At 46.4% G+C, this 24,965-nt stretch overlaps 1 protein-coding gene across 2 annotated transcripts in view; it reads left to right on the forward strand.

Moving 5' to 3' along the window:
* Nucleotides 1-823: 823 nt before the first annotated feature.
* sema6a (sema domain, transmembrane domain (TM), and cytoplasmic domain, (semaphorin) 6A) overlaps nt 824-24,965 on the forward strand; it is a 102,452-nt gene continuing 78,310 nt past the window's right edge. For both annotated transcript variants that reach the window (XM_079270044.1, XM_079270045.1), the window contains exon 1: nt 824-1,150. The gene's annotated coding sequence lies outside the window, so the exon portion shown is untranslated. The remainder of the gene's footprint in view (nt 1,151-24,965) is intronic.

Below are 24,965 nucleotides of genomic sequence, written 5' to 3' on the forward strand. Positions count from 1 at the left end.
TGTGTCTGTGTATGTGTATGTGTGTGTGTGTGAGTGTGTGTGTGCGTGTGTGAGTGTGGAGCATGCCTCCCTGACATCAGATTGTGGCCTAAATGTACCATAAATTCAAGCAACAACTTTTTTGAACTTTGCAGTTGTTTTCAGGCTTCACCTGATGGCCCCTCCCATGAGATCAGGGCCAAGTAAAGTAAGGGCCCATGACTGCAAAGCACGTGTTTCTGCGTGTGTGCGCGTGCGCGCGCGTCAGCCTGGGACCAGGAAGGGACCACCAGGGAAGAAGGGGCAGTCCAGAGACTAGAGAGAATAGACAAGGGAGGCTTTAAACCTGATCACATTCCTATTCGCATCGGCTGTGCACAATATAAAAGGAAGAAACGACCTGCATTTTTATTGTTTCTTCCAAAATCACCATTGACAGCTCGCATATGGCACAGAGCCAGCAGACCAGCCCGCATGACTACAAAACGCCAGTTAATCTTATTTATATTTCCAACTAACCTTCAACCTTATTCTTTTTTGTAAATCCCATGTCTCAACTATAAATAGCTCCCAGGCTTTCTCCTTCTCCAACGCGCATTCTTGTAAAATGCCGCTGCGTAAAAATAGATATACAGTTGTCCATAACTGGCACCCAATAACACAATACCTCCCGTTCCAAGGACGTAGCTCCTCCCTATGTATGTGTGAGTGTGTGTGTGTGTGTGTGTGTGTGTGTGTGTGTGTGTGTGTGTGTGTAGCGGGTGGGTGACAGCTGGGATCGCAGCGCTCCGCTCCAGTCTGTGGTAAGAAGCTTCATCTCCAAATAGGATGAGCGTCGGCTTTTGTGGAAGGGAGTGCATTCCGATCCGTAGCTAGTTCTGGGACCCCTGGTTCGTTCAGTCCACCAGAGAGGAGTTTAAAAGCCGAAACGTCGTTTTTTTCCGGTTCTTTTTCTTTCTCTCTAGTGTGGATTTCCGATGGATATTCCGATTTGAAGAGGTGCGATTCGAGCGCGGCATGTAACAAAAAGAAGCGCATGAGAAAAAGTAGCGCTCGCGTTGTTGTTCCAAAACGAGCCCCGTCTGAACTGCTTTTGAGAGCCCTACCTCATGGATTACTAACAGACCGAGCCGTGAAACTACTCCAGGGCATATCCATTCATGAGCTGAAGGTAAGGTTTTCTTTGTTATTTCTAAACTTTAGGTGCGCTTTATAGCCTGCGCCTTTCTCGCAGCACCACGGGAGGCTTGTAGTCTGTGCAGCCAGGCTGCCGGGAGACAAGTGCACCTTTCCCAGGGCTACTTTATTAATTTAGGGTGATTTCGCGTGTTTATTATCGCATTTTTTAAAAGTTGTCAGAAAACAGAAAGTGCCTGTTATCCAATCCACATGATAACTGCGATGCTTTCGTACAAGATAAACCCATTCCGCCGATGTAAACAGACCGCAATTTGGTGCGTAATCCCTCTAATGCTGTTTACCCATGTGGAATAAAGAAGTGTCAGTCCCAGAGGACCTTATTGCGGATATTGTCGAGTCCAAACACAAGCAAAAACAATATCAGTATCATTCCCGATAGCAGGTAGCCTACATCTACGGCGATATGAGAAATGTGCTCGTGAACTTGCGGGACTCGGACCGATCTGGTCCTCGGTGCTCCCCCCCCCCCCCTCAACATCGTAGATTCTAAATGTGCAATAAAATATACAGCCACGAAACTACCAGTTGAAGACGAGAAAATAAATATGAATAATTGCAGTATTGAGAGGATTGTTATGAAAACGCCGAAGAGCCGAAGCGCTTGCTCCATTGTTACACAGTGCATGGTGGGATTTTCATTTGCCATTTATTTTCACATGATTGGAAATTCTGAATTAGAGCAGCAATTCACACGTACACTAATGATGCAGCCGGTGTTTACAATTTGTCTTTCTGTTTTTGTGCTCTCCATAAAAGCTAATCTGAGATTTGATGTGGAATCATTTGTAATTTTACATGCTGAATTGTTTTTTAAATGAATTGTATTGTACTTATGTGAGTTGTTCGGCAGGATGAGACTTTTTCTCTCTCTGTTTCTTACACGCACACACACGCGCACGCACACGCACGCACGCACACACACACGCACACGCGCGCGCGCACACACACACACACACACACACACACTGTCTTGGGTGTTCAGGGATTTGGAGCTACCAGGAGGCGGAGTGGCCACTATTACTCTGGTGCAAAAAGATCAATCAGATGTTTGTAAGTCCGGCCAGGAGGCCAAACTGCACCGGTCTTAGAAGTGGATTTGCCATTAAATGAAGTGCTGCTGCACATTATTTCTTTAACAAGCTGGGAGAGGAGATAGAGGCCTCACAAACCACCTCCGGCCTGACTGCCAACACCCATGTCACTCCCAGTGGGTTTCTCCTCTCCTCTCCTCTCCTCTCCTCTCCTCTCCTCTCCTCTCCTCTCCTCTCCTCTCCTCTCCTCTCCTCTCCTCTCCTCTCCTCTCCTCTCCTCTCCTCTCCTCTCTCCTCTCCTCTCCTCTCATGAAAGAACCTCCCCACTGGGAAAAGCTGGGGGGAAAAAGGATTCAGTAAATGTAGGTTATAGATTATCAAGTGTGCAAGGGTGATGGTAGGAGTATTGAAAGGACACAGCAAAATGCATCTCTTGGCAGCTGATTTTCAGTGGCAGCACATCGTGTTTTGGAAACATGATTCCGATACTAGCCTTTGAAAAAAAATAAAAGATTTCATGCCTGCTCTGAGAGGGAAGGGCGTTGTGTTTCATATGTTTTTTCCCCCTGATATCACTGGAAATATTTGGTGCTCCTGCGTGTTGCATATTTTTTTTCATCTGTGACCTCATGTGTTTTTTCTTTTTTTGCAGTCAGCATCGCTGCATGCTGTGCTGGGTATTACACTCAGATCTTAAACGTGAAATAGCAGAATGTTTGAACATTTTACCTCGGCTCATCCTACAACATCAGCCTCAAGGCATTCAAATGTCCTGGAGGCAATGTTTTGAAGATGTTGCACAGGCTGCAAACCCCACCACACTGTTTCATAAAAGGCTGCAGCGCCACAAACCCGAGTGCTAATCCTGCTATAAACTCACTATGTACGTTGACATGTTGCGGTCCTGATACATGAATTACAGTGTGATTACCTTTGTCACAGCAGCCCGCCTGCTCTCCTCCTGGAGAGGCAGAATAGAGCAGAGCCACCACTGTTGGTGCTTGTATTTCGAGCAATGCTCCGTGGAGCATTTGATCCGCCGATCCCCTAACAATAGCGATGGGGTTGGCATAGTGTGTGACTGATGTGGATTTGTCACACCGCATGTGTGTGTGTGAGAGAGATAGAGAGGGAGAGAGAGAGAGATGGAGAGACTGTTTGCCAGTTAAGGACAGATGCAGCAGGAGTACAGTAGGTTTGAATAATTGATAAATGAATTGGCCCTCTGTTATAAACAATGAGAGCGGTCAGCTGCTGTTAACCACAGGTCCTCATTCAGACAGTGTCAATACCCAGCATTCAATCGTGTGTGTATTTATGCATATTTTATAAAAAAAGCATGTTTTATTGATGCATGGCCTAGGTGTGTGGGCTGGTGTGTGTGTGTGTGTTTTATTAACAATTAGAGTGTGAGAAAGCATCAAACCCCCTCTCACTCATCTGGATGTGATTTATAGATGCTTAACCCATTTTCCTGATTTCCACATCTTTTCTATAATTGCAGCCGCACCAATAGCACAGCCTCATTGATTAAATGGCAAACGAGCTCTAGTCGAGGAACAATAAAAAAGGGAAAGAAAAGGGATAATCATGAGTGTGTGTATTTGTTTTAGCACATTTCATCTTTTTTTTGGTGATGGGGGGTCAGCATAATCAAATACGCTCGCATTCTAACGGAGCTGCCCATCACAGATGTTACGTGGCGCAGTTGCTGATTATAGCTGTGCTGAAGTTGGCTCTCTCTCTTTTTTTTCACATTCAGTGGGAGTTGGTTGTGATTCAGGAGGTTGAAAAAAAAAGAAACAGTGGAGATAATCCAACGTGCTGTACGAAATTACGCAACCCCCCTCTCCGTATAAACATTTGACTTAACCTTTTGCTGCTCCGTCTCCCTCTCGGATTTGGCTATGATTTTCTCCACCGACCATCTGAAGTTGAACTCATTATTTGATAAATGCCTCTTGTTTGATCTCAGAATACTACCTTAATGATATCATACGGGCCTACCGAGGAGACAGCAGACAGATCCCTATCTGCTTTGTTTGTGCATGTGAGCCGGCAGCTTATTTTGTTCACCAGCCGCCATCCTCTCCAGTTAAGTTTGAACATATCGCCCCTGTTTATAGGTGGTGATAAATGCTATTCACAGTGCCGGAGAGGCCCAATATATCTCACTGCGCAGTTTGGTCCGGGGTTCTCCATTCACTCACAGCATGGCTCATTGCAAACGTAATCACTCGCTGATCAGTTGCTTCAGAGTGTTTCTGGATGTTCTCTCTGTCTTCTACTCACCCACACATATGGATGCACGGCGTTCCACTTTTCTAAGTTTCACTGTGTTGTTCTAACTGGCTGCTTCACCCCCCACACTTAGCATTAACCCCTTCCGGCTCCCTATAAATGACTCTACAGTGCACCCATTTGAATTAACACTCCTCATACGCATTAGCATAATTGATTGAGCGTGTTGTCTATGCCAAGAAAGCCGGAGGCCATGAGGTAACCAGGCGAAAGACTTATTTTTTTTTGGGGGGCCGGGCGCCGCCAGTCAGCGGTTGAATTGGCGGGAGTGTCTGTTGGTGGTTTTTGGCTGTTGGTCCTTGGCACAGCTTTGTTGTTAGAAATGAAGTGAATCAGAAAGTGACAGCCAGCCCGTCTAGAAGAAGGTTGTCGAGGTTTGGGCAAAAACCTGCTAAAAAAAAACAACAACCAACAGGCAACATTCAAAATCCTCTCATAACATCAGGTTTCTCATCATGGATTTCTTTTTTAATTTACATTTTTAAATACCCAGTACATGCGACAGTAACACGCAGTAATACCTTTGTCACAGCTGCGTTGGCTCGCCTGTCATTACTCAAATGGAGTGGGGAGGAAAAGCATTTGCGGGGGATAATCCGAAAGTGGCAGGACTCTATGTGCGATTGCCTGGGAGATGGATGAACGTCCGGCCTTGAAAAGAGCCGAGTCTTGTGCCGTACAGATCGGATGATGTCAGTCGTGGCACACGGGCATTAGAAATATGATGTCCTGGCTGCCGTCCTGCTGTCGAAGCTTTTACAGGAGAGAGCGGCCAGCTGCGAGTCACAGTCTGTTTACTCGTCTCTTTACTCATTAAGGCCGCATCCGCCCGTTGAGGGCGCAGTTATTTCTGTGGTTAGTTTGCATGTTGGACGCCCATAAGAAGGAGCGTTGTCACACAAGCTCTGCTCCTTCTTATGCTCTTTTAGCCCCAACTCTGCCAACACCTCGTGTCTATGTCAGGCCTTTTCCCCATTTTTCTGCATATATGTAACTGTACCACAAAGCACGGCGGGTGGCTAATGCTGGCGGTGGTGGGGGGTGTTTGAATGTGTGTACTACGTTTGTGCACTCTCTCCGCGACTATGCAAGCGTGTTTGCGCGGCGTTGTTCGAGTGCATCTGTCCCTCCTCCCCGGGCCCCAGCGATTGGCACCGCATCTCTCATCTATTAATCATAGAGAGCGCTTGCTCTCTCATTCCGTTGCCATAGTTTCAGGACCTGAGACAGTGTTGGGGTGCCTGGCTGCCTGGAGAGAGGAGAAGTGAGAGGAAGAGGAGGAAGAGGAGAGAGGAGGCAAGGGAAAGGAAAGGAAAGAGGTGTGACAAACAGTAGCAAGGGGAAAAGCAGAACAATTGAAACAGGGCAGAGGAGGGAAAGAGGGGAAGTGATCGAAAGAGCAACGGCAGGCTAACGCAGCGAGCAGGTCCTCACGCCGTGGATGAGTGCGCTTCAAGAACCAAAATGGATTCCATTTTTATCTCGGAAGCAAACCCTCTGTCTCCGCCCGTGCGGGCATATTCTTCAGTCCTCGCGTTCACCCACACGTTTAATAAACTCCCATTCAGCCGCGCTGTCCTTCCCCTAAGAGAGCGGAAGCACATTTTCACAGTGGGCATCATCTTGTGAACGGACGCGCTCGTTGGGGCCGGTGCATCTTCAGTGTGTTACGCCGCTGTTACTTCACCTTGCTTTACAATGGGAGAGGCCTCCACTGAGCCGAGATGGAAGATGGGCCAGGGCCTCCGGTTTCATGCTCAGTTGGATGTGTTGATGGCAAACCATGCTGAATTCATGTGATATTCAATGATGGATTACTGTTGAAATAAACCATTATGGAAATTTCCAAGGCAGGGAATGCCTCTTTCTGTCAAGCCAGGTCTCTCTGTTTATCTGCCCGTCTTTCTTCCATTCCCGTTCCTGTTATCTTTCTCTCTCTTCCCCCCCCCCCTCTGTGCAGAGGGGAATACTGAACACACGCTGCTCCTTTCAGAGAAGGGGCTTGTTGTTTTGGCTGTAGGCTTTGTGCCTCCCATATGACCTCATAATCTCATTTGGGTCTCTTAATGGCTAACAATGCACTAATGCGGCGGTTGTGCTATCGCCCTGTCTCATCACATCGCACCCCGCTTGTGAGCATCACCAACGGGAGCTTTCGAAAGAGCAGGCAACCGGCAGCGCCGTAATCATGGAATTCTCAGGACACACAGACTGCTTTCCCTCAAACGTGTGTGCACACAATTAGGTATAAACTCACTCATACACACACACATACACACACACACACACAGAAAAGGCACATGTAAATGCACGCATATTCACGCGCCGGAGCAGTTCCTTTCATGTCAGAGGATTAAAGAAAGCTTGTCATTGTAGCAGTGGTGCACAGCGAGTGCCAATGGGCAGAAACCCAAGAGTACCTGATTGTAGAGTACACTGTGTAATTCTGCCTTCACCGTGTATGGACTTTCTGCAGGGGGAACGACCATGAGGGGACACAGAGGACAAAGGAGGAAGTGATAGGGTGCGTTTGCTTCTTTTCTTTTTTTTTCGCGTGCCGGTGGCACTGGGGTGCTTTTGTGCCTTTGAAGTGACGGGAATGCAGGTGACATCATAGGGGTCGCATTCTCAGGTGCAGCAGGTGAATTAATCCAGGTGGGGGGGGTAAGGTGTGTGTGTGTGTGCTATGCTCCTGAGTATCTGTGGAAGCATGTGTGCATGGCTATGTGTGTGTGAGTGTGTGCATCAGTCATCAAAGCAGAGGAAAAGCCAGTGTGTAAGGTGATCTGTATGCTCATGTCAGAGCAGCAGTCATACTCTCCCAGAGGCTATAAGCTTCACTGAATGTGGATACAAGCAGCTGCTTCTTCTTCTTCTTCTTCTTCTTCTTCTTCTTCTTCTTCTTCTTCTTCTTCCACAGACCAACTGCTGGTTTCCACGCGCTAGCCAAACAAATTTAGTCTATGACCCTTGTTTCTGGATATCCTCCACAGCAAAAAAAAATTCAGTTCAAATGATCTGTCGGCGGGGATCTCGTGATGCAAACATTTAGTAGCCCGCCCTAAAGCTGGCAGGGATGAGCTAAGCTCAAACAAGCATTGACGGATATCCTAGACACCAGGTAATTTGTAACAAGCATCCCGAGCTCATCTGACACACTGATGATGATGATAGATTGCGTGTAATTGGCCCTGGGTGAATATTAATTCTTTCCAGGTGACTGGTAAATCTCCACAATGACCTGTAGTCATTCTGGCACACAAACACGAGACGAAATTAAGGACAGACTTTCACATCCAGCAATCAAAACAATCTAGGTTTCGGATATTGGTCGCTAATATCCGAAACCTTACACAACCAACGTTATTTTAGTTTATATTCACAGTGATCCTTACAGCAAATAGAAAAACACAAGCTTCTCCTCAGAGTTGGTCTCAAACGTTGTTTGGAAATTAGTCCTCTCCTGGTCACAGTGGCTGGCAGACTACAAGTGAATCCCCCGAGGGTCCTCTATTTCAGAATCCAATCAGGCAGAACTCAGAACAATATTACCTCTGTGTGTGTGTGTACATTTATTACATAGCTAATGAACAAATTGCAGCCATCTGGCATGGCCTGGTGGCTGATGAAAAAACTAAAAAAGGGAAAAAGAAACGCACTCAGGCTCACACACACACACACACACACACTCCCCATCACTGTCTAGCCCTTTCCCTCTTTTCACCACAAGACACACACACACGCACACACATGGCCAGCCACAAGGCCCCCAGTGTTCTTGGCCTGTCTGTCCATCAGCTCATGCGGAGCGCTGGGCTGGGAGTACTTATCATCACTCTGCTGAGTGGAGGCCTCACAAAGGCCCACTCACATCACACACACAAACACAGTCAGCACAGGGTGACTGCTGGGTACAGCCGGGTCCGCCGGACTGATTAGATGTATGGTGTGACCGCAGCCTGAGCCGACACTGGGAGGAAAGGAGCCCGACGGAGACTAGAAGGCAGGTAGACAGGTAGGAGGGTGACCCTATTGTTGATGGAAAACGTTTCAGTGTTTCTAATTTGTTTTGCCAAATAGGAGGAAGTGTAACTGCGGTCTGAAATTATTTTTAGTGGGAATGATTTTACAATCCAGGAAGTGGGACACCCTTACAGGAGCCACAAGGATGAGGTCACGGGGAATGGTTGGACATGCAAAACCCAGGAAACCCTGTGGTTTTTGTTTAGTGGAGACGTCAACGCTTAACCATGTCTTTTGAACTGCCGAAACAAAACAAGGGATAGTACAACTTATAGCTAGCAGTTGGTTAGCTTAGCTTCGCACAACTGATACAGCTAGCCTGGCTCTGTCTAAAGGTAAAAGAAATGTGCTTAATCTGTATAAAACCCCAAAATCATGTAAAAAGGCATCTTGTGGTTTTACAGGGCTTTTGTTTTTTTTGCTGGCAGGAGTAACTTCCTGGAGGAAGTTACTCTGTCCTTTACAGAACACCTCATAAAACCACAAGGTGTCATTTTTACACCTCAGTTTTTGTTTCAAGTTAAACAACCAGCCTTTGGAAGTGTGAGGTGGATTTTGTTACTTTTGCACAAAGCCATACTAGCTGTATCAATCCTAACCGGCTGTTGGCTATAGTTTCATATCTACCACACATACGGTGACCAGAAGTCCTAGTTTTGTCCTGGTGTCACGCCGAGTCCTGACAAATATCTGTAAAACGCTACAATGTCCAGGTTTTCAACAGTCACTACCGAAATTGTCCCAGTTTTCACCACAATAACTAGAATGATAATAATAATATACCTGCTTTCAGCGTTAACATGGACATTTTTTTCTGTTCTCTCCCACTTATTATTACCTAACCTAATTTAAAAACATAAAAACAACATGTGTCAATCAATCAATGAGTCATTGTCAAGGCTGTTGCTATGAAGGTTTCGGCTCTTTCTGACAGAGCCTGTCAGGTTAGCTGACAGGCTGACAGGCTCATGTGCCGAAGAAAAATATGATCTTTTCTAATAAGCCCCAGGAGGCTTGGGACCTTGCACGGAAGCTGGATTCTTGCGATGTCACAAGATCACGCGAGAATCGCGAGATGACATATCACACGAAAATCCATCTGGTCAGGCTTCAAGGAAGGCGTCTGTGTCCGGCAAGCCAGAGCACGGACCAATCAACGTCCTGTGAGGAGCTACTAGCAGCAACTGCCGTGGCTTAGGTGTGTGCAAGAGGACACAAAGAGGCGACCAATGACGGCTCCTAAAGGGGTTAGTGTAGATGCTGCAATGGCATCAGTTATATAAGAACTGGAGAACATTTAATAAACTATGTTTTGGTGGATTTTAGGAGACCACACAGACATTAGGGTGGTAGCCTATAGATATCCTCATCGACCTCCTGGCAAGACAGCGAACAAGTGTATTTACCCAAATTCCTTTCAACATGCTTTTTCATTGCCAAGATATGATATGGATCCGTTTTGCAAATATGTTCAGAATGAACATTTCCTCTTCATAGAAAAGTAATCCAAAGAGTGCGTTGATGCAACTTACTGTAATCGTACATGAACGTCATCTTGAGGAGACATTTTTAGGAAAAAGACAGGCTGGAAAAAACAGACAGACAGTCCTCCGGTAGAAGCAGATACTCAGGGGTCAGGGGTCATGGGGGAAAGAGGAAAGCACCGACTCACAGAGGTAACAGGGATATTTAAGCAGACAGGTGGAGAGGACAGCAGCCTGCCAGAGGTTGGGAAGAGGCTAGACGCTTAGCAGCGGAGGCAGGCAGTGAGGTTTTTGAGGCATAGGAACTCAACACTTGTCCTTTTCAAAAATGAATTCTCACGAAAATAAATATTATTTAACCTCGCCCCTTAAATCCGGACAAAAGGTGCTCTTCATTTATCTTCAGCAGACTGGACGACTGTAACGGTGTGTTTACAGGTCTCTGTAAAAAGTCCGTCAGAAAGCTGCAGCTGATTCAGAACGCTGCAGCTCGAGTCCTCACTAAGACCAGGAGGGTGGATCACATCACTCCAGTTCTGAGGTCTTTGCACTGGCTTCCTGTCCAACAAAGAATTGACTTTAAAATCCTGCTGTTGGTTTACAAAGCACTGAATGGTTTAGCGCCAAAACACATCTCTGATCTGCTGCTACCTTATGAACCATCCCGACCCCTCAGGTCGTCTGGGACCGGTCTACTTTCTGTTCCCAGAGTCAGAACTAAACATGGAGAAGCAGCGTTCAGTTTTTCTGCTCCACATATCTGGAACAAAGTCCCAGAAAGCTGCAGGTCTGCTGAGACCCTCAGCTCATTTAAATCAAGATTGAAGACCTTTTCTGTTTGCTGCTGCCTTTAATTGAACCACGTTCAATTAATATATTCATCAATTTCTGCATTTTACTACTGCATTTTATTTCTTACACTGTTTAATGTTCTTAATTGTTTTTAAATCTCCTTTTCTTTTGCCTTATGTTTTGATGCTTTTAATGGTTTTATGTGAAGCACTTTGAATTACCTTGTTGTTGAAATGTGCTATACAAATACACTTGCCTTGCCTCTGTGCCGTACGCGGGCAGGTAATCAGGCAAGCGGGTTGACAGGAAGGAAGACAGGCAAGCTGTGAAGCAGTAGTGCCTCGCATGATAATGTATTCATTCATCTTCCCACTCTGATAATGTTCACAGCATGCTTGTCTTGATTCATTCATCACAGTCTCACGGGGGCATTTTTTGTCTTTTCTTTTATTTTGTGTTATTTGTTAAAAAAGCCTCTCTGCTTTTCTATAACTCTTCTATAAGGTTTTGATTTGTGTCCTGACTGGATTATTCAAGAGGCGATTGCTCCTGGGTTCCTGAAGGTATTTGGGGCTATGTGCATGTTTTGGAGTCTTATTTGCATTCGTCTGACTGAGAATTCTGGGATGAGGCCTATTCTGGTCTCTTGAGTATGATTTGGAGGCGCAGCAGCTGCATGCTGAAGTGGCGTGTCTTTTGATCCACTCCTGTCCTCAATTATTCCGCGGCCGTCTCATCCATTTCTCTGTATTTGTTGGTTGTGGGGATCTGTTTCATTTCGTCCAAATAACCAACAAATCCTCCGTTTATTGATTGTGCTATCGTACAGCGATTTAACCCGTGATTATTTAATTGGGTTTTGGAATCGGAGTGAGGAGGCATGGCGAAGTGCCCGGCTCCTCTGAAGAGAGTTTGATGAGTCAAAATTGGTCAGACACCATCAAAGAGAATTAGTCCTGTTTTTGGAAGAGTTTATTAGACTGCGTGTGTGTTCGAATCCTGTTTGCATAGAGGCTTTAACCTGATGCTGTCAGGTAGGATCCGGTAGGAAAAACAGACAACATGCAATTCATTAGTCATCCCCTCTTCTCTCCTCCTCCCTGTTGTTTTCTCTCCTTCTGCGTGTTTGCATCAGAGCACATGTGAGCTAACGCTGGGTGCATGAGTTCTAGTAATGCTAGCTAGTCTAGTAATGCTGGCCTGGTAACTAGATAGGAACATTGGGCTATCTAGACCCACTGTCGGTGAATCATTTACGTGGCGTAGCTGTGTCTCGCTAACAAGGAATGGCTCTTTACAAATTTGCGCAGCTAATTTTCTTTATCTAAGTGATGTTTTGTCCTCTGTTTTTGATTTTCTGTTCACATCAGATCATTGTAGAGCCCTCAACCATCCTTCAGCTGCTTTTAAACCTGTATTTAAGGGTTAATTGGGCCACATTGTGGGTTTGAAAACCACACTCTGTCTATGAGCATCATTTTTTTGTTCTTCCTCAATAGCTCGGTTGTTAGAGAGAGTAGTGTTGTAGTCTCCTTTCCACAGCCCCGCTACCTGGTCTCCGTCTCGAGTTTACACTGCAAAGTTACAGTAGGTTACATCACCTCGCATGACAACAAAGAAATCAGACAGCGAGGCGAGGAGGTGGGAGTCTTCGGAGGTGCAGCTCTGACCTAGATACGACTGGGAGTTTGGAGTCGACGCTGTGGCTCAGGCCCGCTGTTGTCATTCGGTCGGTACCTGAACTTCCCCCTCGTGTGGTGGATCTGCGTCTCCGTTCGGTCTTGTGATTCGGGGGTCAACTGAATCCCCTCCGGCTGACTGTTGCAGACTCCGTCCAGAACAAACACTTTCTCATGCAGCCAGCTGATAAGATGGTACATGGCGCCAGTGCAGCAGTCATTTGTATCACACATTAACAGGTCAAGGACTTCAGTGTGTGTTTGCACTTGTGTATGTGTGCTCTTGTGTTAGTCAGGCTGTCTAACTGTGGTTGACCCAGACTTTGATCAATGAACACTCACAGATAGCACAGACGGAGACATTTGCAGTCATTACAACGCGGTGAGGAATGAGTGTGCATTTACACATAATTAAATCATTTGTGTAAATTACCGATGACACACACACACACACACACACACAGGTCCGCGCAGCTGTTGCGCACACCTGCATGCCCTCACACGCACATAGACACAAGCGTGCACCAGCGTAAACACGTGAGCTCCATAAAGCAGGACCTGCAGCCAATAAAGCCGTGACAGCTGAGCAATTAAATGACAAGTTTGAAATACGTCCCGTGGAAGAATTTAGTACGTAGCCGGGATTCCGCCTCTTATATGGCCCCCGTGGTTTTATGTGCTGGTAGCACGTATTGACCATAACGTTGTACCATATATCTGGTAGCATCACGAACAAGCAGGTTATTGGAATTTTTCACTCACCTATCACACTCATACTTCCCCACTTTTTACCATTTGAATAGTTAATTTTTCATCGTGGGCCGTGCGATGTGCTGATTGCACACAGGGCAGGAAAACTGCGGGGTTCCAACTAGTTTCATTCCCACTCCACACACCAGCGTCTCAGTCCTGTTCAGGGTGGTTGTCTGCATGCGAGCGGCCTACACGGCCTCGATTACCTCAGGGAGGCGGTGCTCACTCTTACCTCCACCACTCGCATAATAAGGCGTGACTGTCTATTTGAGCGCTCTCATTGCCCGTCCCACCCTGGAGGCAGTCGGATAGTGACTCCTTCATCACGGTGATTTCCATGCTTGTAACACTGGGCTAATTGCTCGAGTAAATACCGGCTGGGTTGTGACTACAGCAGCAACTGAATAGGAACGAGTGAGCACGGGGGAGATGCATTTAATTAATTGATTGTTATTTGGAAATCCTCTGCGAATGATTGGAGTCAGTCTGACACAACGGCGGAAGAGTGGCCCTATTTCTTTCATCGAAAGCACTTTACTGGAGAGCAAAAGAGTAGATTGTTTAAGCATGGCTGAAACATTTGGAATCGGTTAACATGCTGTTGGTTGTGTGCAGACTTTGAAGGGGAGTGGTCGTTTTAGGATAACACAAAAGGAGCGAAGTCTCCCATTCTGTTCTGACAGAGCAATTCCTCATCCGCTTTTTATCCGTAATTCTTTGTGCCACTGTATTGAGATTAAATAAAGATTGTGGTTGGGGGGAGATATCGATTTTGGTGGCTAGAACGGGAGCCGATTCTCGGGAGATTTTTATTGCCATTAGCAATAGTTATTCATTCCCCGGGATAGCATTGTGTTTCATCTAAGGAGGGTGCAGCGGCTGATGGCGGGATTGTAATCAATAGGAGCATTAAGACTGCACCTGCCCGTACGTGACCTGTGGTCCTCTCACGGATGAACAACTTCCATCCTCTTTCAGACCGAACCCGCTCCTATCATGGGTTCAGCCCGTGGCTCAAATGAGCGTCAACATGGTCATCATGTGATGTGGTCATAAGAGCGCATTAACAAAACAAATACTGTGGGAAAGGGTCAGTCACGGGGAACAGCTTGCTGGTTACAGTAGGCCTGCCATATGCCTTGAGTTGAGTAAACAAAGCTAAAAGTAGCCGTTATCCACAGCGGGGCGTAAAAAGGGAGCCCAGTGCGGAGGGCAGGGGGGAGGCCCGACAAGAAGCGAGGAGGCTTTGGTTACCCTTTTAACTGATAGCTATCTCTCAAATGGACAGAGAGAGGAGCGCACCTGTATTGCAGTATTGCAGCCATTTGTGCGAGAGGACAAATAGTGTGTATCATCCACCTGGCGGATGATGGAACTTTATCCACCTCTGACGGGGAGGGGGGGGGGGTTGCTGAACAAATACGTGTGAGAGATAACAAGCTTTTTATGACATTGTGGCGGCGAGCTGGGAATTCTAGATGATGTGCACTCACACGGACGTTCAGAGGTACACATGTGCTCACACACTCAGGCATGCAGGCATGTACACACAAGCAATCATATATCATAGATATAGCCTCTCAATGTCACACATATGCATCCAGGGCCACACCGCGGCACACAAGACGCGCTATGGGCTGGGCTGCCTATGTCTCCCTCTCTGGTATCTACCATCAGGGTTTTGGGCTGGGCTCCATGTATCGAGTGTCGGTGGTTCGGACATGTGCTGGGAGTCAGATGACTCTGTGGTCAGATGAAGATCTGATTCCGTGAGAAGCCGGATTCTCTGACTCAGGCTTTCTTTGTATTGCTGGCGTCAGATGCCTGCCGGAGAAGACAATTAAATGATGAAAGCAGCAGGTCAGCCGCGTGTACGGACCGCACTGAGACGATTGGGAGATATTTTGACACATTTCGATCAAGTACAACTGGTTCTAGCCTTCTAATTATGTGGATATGATGTGTTTACCTTGTATAATAATAAGCTGAATATATTTGGGTGTTGGACTATTGGTCTGATAAACCAAGCAATTTAGATAAGTGTCTATGGGCTCAGGGAAATGATAGTGGCCGCTTTTCACGTGACAAAATGAAAGATTGGTCAATCAAATAGTTGGCAGATTAATTGGTAAAGAAATAATCATTATTTGCAACCCGAGTGTGGACTCAGTACCATTCATGCATTATGCAATCATATTATTACATATGATATCATGACATGTTATCTACATCGCCCGCCCACATGCAGCGGTGGTATCTAAAAATCAATCGAAACAAGTGAACCTCACACACTCAACACAAACATGAGATTGTTTTTGGCTGATTGTTTTCTGGCACCATCACTCCCTCCAACTCAGCCGGCAGCACTGCAACAAGGTATGACACAATACTGCTGCATAATATAACCGCTTTGTCACGCCATCTGTTGTTTCTAATTTCTTTCAACAACAATATGTTCGGGAATTTGAACACCAAAGTGCGGGCCAAACTAAGAACACTGAGCTCATGGCTTCCAACAGCGTGCCTCTTTCCTCAATTACAGATTTTGGCAGTGCGGTGAATGTGGCATTCCTACCTCTCTGGGATGATGTAGATCTGATTGCAGGGCGCGTTTCCTGTATGGAAACGTACTATAGATCGGATGTTTTTTCATGTTCAAAAAGAGAAGAACACGATTCCGTTGAGTGCTGAGTCGAGTGTTAAATCAAACCTGTCTGATTGTGTTTCTGCCCGCCCACTCCGCAGGCCCGAGGATGTAAGCCAAAGTGGTCGATCACAAAGAGCCATTCAACGACACTTCCTCCCCCAAACAGATCAAATGTATCGATAAGACAAACAAACTCACATGATATTTCCCTCCACCGTCTCGCTTTCAGTCGATTCCTCCGTTCTTTCGAATGCAGCGGGCCCCGTTCTCGCAGCCTTTGAGGGAAAGAAAGTATCAGGTGGCGAGAAGTGCGGATCAACCATTTCTCTGCAGGGTGTCACTTCCAGATGTGTCACCACGGGAAATATTACGCACATTTACAGTTTGTCCTTATGCTTGTGCAGATATTTTCAAGACAGGATCATTCAGCGACATCTTTGGCGATAAACAGTCTTTGCTGTCCTGTTTATTTTCTATTTACTCCAAACAAACCTGTAGTCGGAGGATGTTCTCAAGAAAAGATCCGACTTCTATTGGGTCTTTAGAAAAGCAAATGGAAAAGCTTTCATGCACAGAGCGCAGCTGACCCACAATTGTGGGGTAGTGATCAGCAAAAGCGGCGGACATTCATTTGTATGAAAATGTCTGCAACAACGTTAAGATAAAAAAAGAAGTACCTATTCTCCTCCTTATTAAAGATTCCAGTTGTTGACAGATGAAGTGCTTCCGTGTGGAGGAGACAGATGTAGAGAAATAGATCTGCCTGTGGTGGAGGATGGCCTCTTAAGTGCACAGTATGGTGCTCTTGTAGATGAAAGCGTGTGCATGTGTTTTGTGGGAACATGTGAGCGAGTATGTGTGCACGTCTGAAGTTTTAGTTTCATGTATTTCCTCTGTGCTGATGCCCGCGCCCCGCTGAGAGCATGTGTGTGCTTAGGTGTAGAACCCCTATGAAGTAAATATTGCAGCGCTGCAAAAGCAGAGCCAGGCGGACCCGGCCGGAGCAGCGGAGGCAAAGCAGGGCAGGCAACCTGCACACAGACCCTTCTTTATACCCCATTAAAAACACAGCTCCACGGAGCACGGCCCGAGGCCAGAGAAGGTCTGTCAAGGTAGTTCATTGTGCGGTAGGAGCGAGTTGTTCATATGGTAATAGCTGCTGCGGCGGGTTCCTTCAAAGCCCGTTTGTTTTAGTGAAAGTTGTAGTCACTCATTGAGGGGGGAGTGGATGGAATGTGACAGGGTGCACTGCTGTTTAGTTACTGTAGCTTAATTGACCCTGAGAAAGACGAGCAAAGGCGGGTGAAGAAGGGGGAGGAGGGTCGGTGCAGAAAGAAGTGGAGGCAGAGGAAGAGGGAGAGAGGGGAGAGGGGGGGGGAGAAACGGACGGAGCGGTGGGTAAAACTGAGAGGGGGGAAAGAAAGAAAAGAGAGGACGCTTCATTATGGCAGAGGCAGCCATACACTGGAATCTGTTTATCTGTTCAGTCGACAGGAAAGAGTCTGATTGGTGGGCGCACAGATGGATTCCTCTGAAGTCTCCTCTGCTAATGAGCCAACTTGTCCAGAATCATCAGCTTTCTAATTATCTACTGCGTTTTTATTTGTGGTTCCATTTATGCTTTTCCCTATTTATTGCATGCTGATCCGCTGTTTTTATTTTCTGGGTCAGGGAAAAGCCGAGTCTTGTCTTTTCTCATTCAGCTACATTAAGATAACAGTCACAAAGATATTGTGGCTCAGCGGTGGGAAACATTTTTGAAAAGTCTTTGTGAAAAAGATTTCTCCACCTACATGGGATCACGGAGCTGGAGTACAATGTTTACTGTGGTCATCCTCTTAGTTCAGCCTGTTAGCATGTTATTGGCTACATTGGCACGACATACAGTTTAGCTGAGGGTGATAGGAATGTCATTACTTTGACACTATTGGACGGATTCGATATTTGACCTAATTGTCGGTATATCCTATGGGGAACATGAATGTTATTAAACACTGGTATTGGATCGGTACTCAGTATCTGCCGGTACCCAAAACCCCAAAAAAATCGCATTTGATTGGAGCGCTAAAAAAAGTTGCCGGGCTTAGAGCTTGGTGCGATACCGAGGTACTACAGAGGACTGTTGGCTCCACACACACACACGCGCACACACACACACACACACACAGACACACACAGACACACACACACACACACACACACTTCCTTAACCTGTAGTTAGATCAGGATGAAGACGAGTGAGAGATGAAAGGGAAAAGGTAGCAGATTTTCAACCGGCTCTGTGTCCCTGCATATGGACAAGCTCCGTGCACATTTGATTTTTTTTTGTAAACGCCCCTGAGCGCAGGATGAGTAATCAAACATTTGAAACGGTAACAGAAGCCAAAGTTGCTCCAACTTCCATTTCCCTGGGACTTAAAAACAACAGTTTGAAAAAGACTCTCAAGGCCACAGACAAAGACAGAACAAGTCCAATTCTTCCATCCCCTCTTTACGAAACCTCTCTTCTGTCTCCGCTCTACCCCGAGGTCACGAGCTCATCAAAAATGTACAGACCTCTGCAGACCTTGGTCAGCCTCCCCATTATTTGGGTTAAAGCGGAGCTGCAATCGCCGGAGCAATTTTAAGTCCCTATACTCCTATACTCATGCCCTATACTTCCTATATCTCTCAGTGGGAACACGAAGTCATTGATCTATTGCCTAGCAGCCCCCCCCCCCCCAGTGAGAACCCACAAAGCATCGCTACCCTGCAGCTTTTCACCTTCACACGGCATACCAGCTGTTTTGTGAGGAAACAAAACATCAGTGTGACAGAAAAATCTGTAGAAAATGCTTCCAGTGGCATCATGAGCCCCAACGTGACACCACCCTGAACCTCGTGAAAGAGGTTTCTGCTCAGTGCCTGCTGCACTCGGTATGCTATGAATTGTACCTCATGAATTATAGACTCTGAGACCTTTGCCCCGTGCAGTGTTTGGGAACAGAAAAGTATTCCTCAGGTATGTGAACTGAAACAAAGACTAAACGCTGCCTGACTCTCCAGCCGAGCATTCAATAGCCCGGCCGATGTTCTGCTGATGATGATGAACAAAGAGCACGTGTGCCTCTTTTTGAGAGCAGACATTTTTCTGTTTCAGTTTTACTGTGTCACTGCTGTTCAGCTATATCGAATACAACAACTTCCTGGAGTGGATCATTTAACTGAAGAGTGACTACGCACATTATCTGTGGTGGATAACCCTTCAGAGAGCTCGGGTTCCAAAGCGGTTTCTATGTAAAATGACTGATTACTTCATACGTTTTGGGAGAGATTTGACACTGTTGTCAGTTATCCATCCAAATGTAGTGCAACATTTGAACCAAATCTTTCAAAAAATCTGCAAGCGAAAACGCGAATCATTGTGTGTTTCCATTTACTGCAGTCCATGTGAACATTAAGGAGTTGGGTGCATCGAGATAAACAGCTGCCGGTGCACATTGTCCAGTCGGGTGCCATTAAACCACTACAGAAGATGACATTTCATCACATTTCCGGCATTTCCAGCATGTTTTTTTGAATGCACTAATTGAAAATGTGCATAAAATTCTCTGCAAACGTCAAACCAGTGCCTCACAGTGGGTTACTTCCTGCAACTTTTAATATTCATTTGAGCAGGTATGAGGTCATTTTGCATGCTTCACCTGTTCTGGCTTGCAGGGACTCTGCTCAGTGACATTGGAGGCGAGGAGGAAGGGGGAAGCAGCAGGAGAAAGGACTGCTGCAGAACACTCAGGTCCACAAATATCCCACATTCATCTTCCTCTCTCTCTCTCTCTCTCTCTCTCGCTCTCTCTGACTCTTCTCTCGCTTTATGTTCTCTGAGCTCTGTGCCGATGTTCAGGTCTAGAAGAGGTGAGAGGAGGAAATAGCACGTTACATCCTGCAGTGTGTGTGTGTGTGTGTGTGTGTGTGAGTGTATGGGTGCGAATTAGTGTGCGAAGTGAAGGTTAGTGCCAGACTGTCTGCAGGTAGCTTGCACTCCTAATCTCCCTCGTTAAAAGTCAATAATCTAACAGCTTTTCAAAGAGTCGGGGAGACTTAAGAGATGTTTGAATGTTAGAATCGTTGAAAGGAGCAAGTTATTCACACGGGAACCTCCCGAGTGTGAGTCCAGACATAACGACTGTGGATCATTTAGACTCATGAAAGCGTTTACTTAAACTACAGGCGGACAGAAATGAGCTTTTTTTCTGTAAATGCTGATGCTGAAATGAATATCAGATGGCCCTTCTTTTCCCTTCAAAAAGCCAATCTGACGCCGATAAGCAGGGTTCGCCCCCCTCCTGCGCCTACTCAGTCACCACTTTAGTTTACATAGCCCGTCCCTCTGGCTACAGACTCTCCTGCTATGACTTTGTTTGTTTTGGGTAATGGATTCCAAGTTGCTATTGTTGTTTATGTCACGCAGTGATTGATGAGAAAAATTCACCTTCCCTTCACCCCCCCCCCCCCCCCCCCTTTCCCTTTCCCCTCCCAAAGCCACCGTTGCATGCCTTCCATGATGCACAACCAGCGAGAGGAACAAGTTCATCCTATTCTCTTGACGAAGTGACTCGCTGGCATCCGGATGCTCGCTTTTTTTGCCTGTAAATCAAGAGGGAGACCTCTCAACAAGGTTGAATCTGTGTGGCTATGACAGCGCAGCCTCCAAAGGGTAGTTCGAGATTATATGCGTGGACGGTTTGGGGGTCCCTCTATTCATCGGCCATGTCACCCCATGGGGGAGGGCTAATTGGTGGCCCCTAAGAGCCCCCTGTTTTGTACCCGGCGCTCACAAAGGCGTCGGGGTGCGGCCACGTAGAGCAGAGAGGAGCAGGTTCCCCATAGAATAGTTGGCTGGGATGAACTGGAAAGTGGGGTGGGGGGGCTTGGCCACTAGGTTGGAAGGGGACACGACACACTCATTCACGCACACACACACACACACACACACACACACACACACACACACACACACACACACACACACACACACACACACACACACACACACATATACACTCTCTCAGTGGGGGATTCTGGTGCCAGTTGCTGGCCTCCTCTTCTTCAAATGATCCAAGGCTGACCCACATAGTCAGCCATGTGTGAGGCTTCCCTTTATCCCGCAGCCCCGTTGAAACATTGAGTTATGGGTGTTCTCTGGTGCTCCCTGCTTTCTCGGCTGGGACTGCACTGGGGCCCCATGTGGGACATTGTTCACCCCGACCCAAGGACAATGAAGCTGTTGGCCGGGCGGAGAGATGGGGAGAGAGAGAGAGAGAGACAGAAAGACAGCGAGAGAGACAGGGGAGGGAGGGGGCGAAGATGGGTGGAAGAAAGAGAGAGAACGAGACTGAGATGGACGGAGTGAATAATTGAGAGAGCACGGGAACGGTCGAGAGGCACAGATAGCTGAGATAGAAGGGATTGGAAAGTGTTTGGGGGTAAACGAGACGAGGGAGATTGCATCTTCGGTGGCGGAGGGGGAAGAGACAAGAAAGTTAGACGACAGAGGTGAAGGGAGAGCGAAATATAGGCATGAGAGAAGAAAAAAAAGAGCAGGGCAGTAAGACAGATGGTGAGACAGACAGCGAGCAAAAGCGTCTCAGCCACTATGAGAAAGTATTGATCGCAGCGTCTGCCGGGTGTCTTCAGCTGTCGTAGTTGGATCCAGAGCGAGAGTCGTTAGTGTCCGCAAAGCACGCAGCCATGGACATTAGTGGCTCTTTAACAAACTCTGTATTGATTGGGACTTAGAGGGAGGCTCACATGTATACCAAGGGATAATGTCCCGTATGTAATTAGCACCATCGCTGTGACAGTGACATTGCACAGGACATTAAAGGCTGGGAAACCTTCAGCGCCAATCAGACGGATGCAAGAAGTAAAAGCTTAATTTCATCCGGTTTTTTTTAACGAGGCTTTTAGCCTATCTGCCCTCGCCAATATTCAGTCTAGATTCAGGCATTTTACGCGCTCACAAGCAGCTGATGAAGCTGGTACCAATAGTTTATCTTAAAGACATAAAGAGGATAAATCAGGGAGTGGGAGCCGCGACCGTATCACGGACCATTTAGCGCGTTCTCATTCTCTCCTCGCCGCCAACCGTTTCTCCCTCTCTCCATTTGACCGTGATTAGTGACTGGCCCCCGGCTCTCAAAGAGAGCAATATAATTGACAAATGACTTGAGCTAATCAAGTGATTACCGAGAAAAAGTGTTGCCTCGTATGAAGGGCGTGGCAGCTCAAGCGCACACACACATGCTATTGAAAAGTGCTGATTTTCAGATGTTGCAGGAGGGAATATTTCTTTCTCTTTTTAACTCAGCTGTTGACGTGATATAACACCATTATGGCTCCTGCCATTTAAAGGCAATCGTTTGTGAAATCTTTGTAAAGAGTCGCTTGCTTGCCAACATGAACGCGCAGACAGTATCCACACCCTTATCGAATAAGATGTTTACATTCCCCAAGCCGACAAAACTTGTCCGTCAGATCTCCATTTCTCCAAGTAGACCCCCCTGAGCTATTTGTTTTGACGTTTTTTTGTCCACAGTTGCAGATGAAAGGTGGCGCCGAGTCGACTGATGAAAGCCGTCACGGTTACGAAAACAATCTGACGCGCGTCAGCCGCCATGTTTCTCGGTGTATCTGCGAGGATCAAACACTCGTTTGTGTTGGAGAGTACAGACTTGAGAGTGGAAGTGTTGGGTGGCGTCTTCAGAAAAGACTCTCGTATCAAAGGCTTTGTCGCAGTTAATTGTTGGCAGCGCTAAAAGAATGTATGGCTAAGTGTTGATTTACACGGTTTTGCGTCAGTCACACTTTCACATTGTTTGATTAAAGTTCTTGTTCTATTTTCGACTCATGTTCCCACTTTTACTAGCTTTTTCTTTTTTTTTTAAACAAAGGATTACATGGTACTGACTCTGTGTGTGGGTTTGTCGCTGATCAACAATTCTCATATGCATCTTCCAGCGCACACCACACCAAACCAGTAACATGTCATCAAAAGCTCAGACTTAAGCGCTGTGCGTGCGCAGCCCGCCCGCTTCTGGAACCCATTTTAGTGTGTGTGTGTGGGGGGAAACCACATGAAAGGTCTACCCCTCTCCTTCCGCCCATACCCCCATCCCTCCATCGTTTTTATTTCATCCCTGCCTCCTTCCCCTCTGCTGCTGTTAGAAGATTAGACAACTTTACTGGATCTTATAATCAGAGATATCAACCGCGGATGAAAATGCCCAGGCAAATGCCATCCGATAGCTCCCGAGAAGAGAGAGGGAGACATATGCAGGCCATTATGGCTTTTCCCTCAAAGACAGCTGCTGCCTCTGGATCTCGGGACTCCCTGAAAGTCTCCCTGCATAAATGGGAGGTAATTACCATATCAGAGATCAAGACTCTGGGCTCTGACACCACTTTTTCAATTACTCAGAAAGGTTGTTAAGATGCAAATTCAACAAAATGCCTGAAACCCCCAGAGAGGGCTACAGTTTCACACCCAAAGCTGCTTCTTCAGTTTCTTAGCTCATCACATTTTGACAGACAAAGAGAGAGAAAGGTTGGGCGGGGCGATGCAGGCTCGATCTATAATTCATTATTTTCGTCAGCGTGACAACCCAACATCTCATCTGAGTACTAACTTCTCTCAATTGAGTATTCTCTGTGCAAAATCACCTCATTCAACCTTGATTCAGGTCTTATTTTGTGATGATATCGTGCATGCAAACATAAATCTGTCCTCACGACAGAGTGTATCGTTCATCAAATATTCAGAGGAAAGTTTCCTGTCCTCAAACAAAGATCCGTGTTTTTCCCGCTTTGCACTGCAGCCAGTGAGTTGCCCTCAAATTGAATCCGTAGGTTTGTTTTGCAGAGCTCTAATATTTAGTTTTACGAATTATGCAGCAGAAACCTGGGATTCGGCACGAGCTACGAGGAGGTGATTCATAGTATGTGTGAGGGGAGGCGCTGGAGAGATATAACGGAGTTGTACCCCAAACCGGACAGTTTTTAGCTAATGTTTCAATACAATTCACTTACAATGTTGATAAAAATGATCGTGTAATGTTTTCAGTTGATTTAATGGTGTTAAACTGAAGTTAAACTTCGTACCTTTCAAACGAAATATTGTTGTAATTATTACAGTTAGCTTTGCCTTTACCAGAGTCGTTAAAACGATGCTAACACCGGTGAATTAGCCGTGCACTGCTATTGGCCTAATCCGTGGGGACTTCTATCCTCGTTGTAAACACTGGCTGCTGCTGGTTTTTCGGGGATATTCGCTTGTTCCAGGGTCGCAAAAATGACCATCAATGCTGTCAACACATCCGGGACCGTAGTTCTGTCCTTCACAATAAGATATCACGCTTCAACAACTCCAAATGATGCAATAAAAGCTCCTTAATTTCCGTTTGAGCTGTTTTAGCGTCGCCCGAGCGTTCTTTCTGCTTTCTCTCATCAAAGTCACTTTCCTATAGTATTTAGACATATAAACGTCCATATATATTCATGAAATTTGACATATAGATTATTTGATATGTATGAATTAATATTATTTACGTTTGGTTGGCGATCGCCGAAGAAAATTACAGCGTAATGACCGGAAAGGGCGTCACGACGGAATCGTTCGAGACAGGCCAAGAGCAGCTAGCGCCGACCGAGGCAGGCCATCGTTACGTTAATGCACAGAATACACATATTCATGGAAAACGGTGCACACGGATGAAAGCAAAGTGTTTGCATTGGAGGATAACAAGGCGGCTACTCCTGCTCCGGCTTAGAACAAAACCGGCTTGAGCTGACCGCGTAGCAGGCAGACCATCATTGCCATCCTAAAAAACAAAACCCCAAAAACCAGCACTGTTGCGGCACGAGCGAGATATGAAAGGTATGAGTGAATGAATGAAACTGGCCCGGCTCGTGCTGCTGCCCTTGAATCGTTTTACAGTTTCCAGGAGTTCGATAGAAGTAATAAAATCAAAAGATATTTTTTTGTGTCCAACATGTCTTCAGGAGACATATATATGACTGAAGCTTGTATTTAGTGTCC

Source organism: Melanostigma gelatinosum (assembly GCF_949748355.1).
Source record: "Melanostigma gelatinosum genome assembly, chromosome: 6".
Classification (NCBI taxonomy): Eukaryota; Metazoa; Chordata; class Actinopteri; order Perciformes; family Zoarcidae; genus Melanostigma; species Melanostigma gelatinosum.